The following is a 2,367-nucleotide window of genomic DNA, read 5'->3' on the forward strand; positions in this document are numbered from 1 at the left end:
TATCTTCATCCCCTGAGGCCAGGCCAAGCAGCCCTGCCAGGGGTAAGTGATACAAAAGCAGGGAATAGAATCCATGTAAGAAACAGCCTCCCCAACCCTTCCACTTTCCAGGCAACCAAGTCATCCATAAGCCGCCTATATGCAGGGGTCCCAGGTCTAGACCTTAGATGATATCTCAGTTTCTGTAAGCCCCCATGGGAGTGGGTTAGTTGTCTCTGTTTGCCTTTTTGTGAGTTCCTGTTCCTTCTAGGTCCTTCCCAAAACTTTCACAGGACCCCTGGAGCTCTGCCCCATACTTGGCTGCAAGTCCCAGCATCTGTCTCCCAGATGACAGTCAAGTTAGGCTCCTGTCTGAAAGCACAGTAGAGCATCATTAATAGTGTCAGGGACAGGCTCTCTACCATAGGGTGGATCTCAGCTTGGACCAATTCTTGGTTGGACTTTCCCTTAGTCTTTGTTCCCTCTTTATCCCTGTACTTCTTGTAGGCAGGGTAATTTTTGGATCAAAAGTTTTGTTGGTGGGTTGTTGTTCCCCTCCTTCCACTAGTCCTGCCTGTCTAGGAGAAATCATGAAATTTGCAGGCAAATGGATGGAACTAGAAAAGATCCTCCTAAGCAAGATAACCCAGACTCAGAGAGATGCACGTGGTATGTACTCACTTATAAGTGGATAGTAGACCCATAGTACAGGATAACCATACTACAATCCACAGACCCAAAGAAGCTAAGTAACAAAGAGGGCCCAAGGGAGGGTGCCAGACTGTCACTCAGAAGGGGACACAGAGTGGACAGCAGAAGTGGATGAAGAGAGGGAACTGGGCAGGGGATGGAATGGGGAGGGAAACAATGGTGAAAACAGGAGTTGGGGTTGGGAAGTGATAGGGCTGGGAACAAAAAAGGAAACTGAAGAGGGACATCTCTTTTTCAAGCTGGAGGCCTGTGACAGGGTAGGCTCTTCAGAGGATATGGGTGTGGCTCTAGCTGAGACTCTAACAGGAGGGATGTGAAGACTTTTTGAGTTCTGAAAACTCAACTGTTTTCTCTTTGAACGTGTAGGTAAGATCACCTACATCCTTTCCTTCCAAAGCATGGCACTGCCTAATGAAGTTTCTCTAAAAAATAAATAAATAAATAAATAAAAATAAAAAATAAAATTAAAATACACAAATTGCATTGAGAGAGATGTTTCATTATTTTTCTAAAATTAACCATTTCCTTTTTTAATTGTTTCAGCTGTTGTTCTTAACATTTCCAATTATTTGTAAATACTCACTTGTACATGTTTTGTTTCCGCTTTCTTTTTATTATTATTATTAATTACAGTTCATTCACTTGTTTCTGCTTTCTTTTCATGGGCATTTTAACATTATGTGGGAGATTTTTCTCTATTGGGTACTCTTTGTGATGTAAACAAATACTTGATAAGAAGCAACCAGAGGAAGAAAGCTTGGGCTGGGGCTTGAGCATATAGTCCATCATGGCAAGGAGAGCATGGCTGCAGGGCCAAGAGACAGCTGGTCACATGTCTGCAGTCAAGAAGTAGACAGAGGCGCGCTGGTGCTCCACTGGCCTTCGCCATTTCCATTTTATTCACTCTAGGATGCTGGCCTGTGGGGTGGTGCCACTGACCTTTGGTGTGGGCCTTCTTTGTTGAGAACCATTCTGTTAAAGGAATTCAGCAGGCAGGTGGGCCTCCTGGAAGGTAACCAGGTGTTTTGCAAGGTCTGTGCCATGATGCACCCTCAGAATTGCTTCAACCTCTGACAACCCCGTCGTTTGTGCACTGCTGCATCTCTCTAAATTCTGGCATGGTGTAAACCGTCACTCTCGGGGTATTCACCCACTCTGACTGAACAAACTTCCTCTGGGATCTTATTGAAGATGTACTGCTGTTCGGATTAATTAATTTCTGATAATGGAATACCTGATTTGATTCAAACAATTTTAAAAGTTAAATTGTTGTAGGTGTTCTAAAACAATGTTTTAGTTTATGGCTGCAATAATAACTTTGTGACCTCCAGATGCCTCACTAGGAGATAGGCTTGAGACAGATTTGTGGTTTCAAGATAAGCCTTCACACACGAATGCTGGTATACAGCTAAAATATAGGTGAGTTGGTTTAAACTTCCCCTGAACAGAAAATATAATGGGGCTACTTAGGAATGTCTAAATTAAGTACAAATCTTGATGTCAAAATACATTAAGACATTGTAATTTCTTATACCTTCTCAGCTTATGGAATAATATACTGTCATTCTAAATTTACTTTGTTTCTTGGAATGAGAGATAGATAAAATTATTGTCCTGAACGCACTATAAAATAAGCGATAGCTGGAAAATGTGTAGCAAGGTCAGTCTTAATTGAAA

Source organism: Meriones unguiculatus, chromosome 1 (assembly GCF_030254825.1).
Source record: "Meriones unguiculatus strain TT.TT164.6M chromosome 1, Bangor_MerUng_6.1, whole genome shotgun sequence".
NCBI lineage: Eukaryota > Metazoa > Chordata > Mammalia > Rodentia > Muridae > Meriones > Meriones unguiculatus.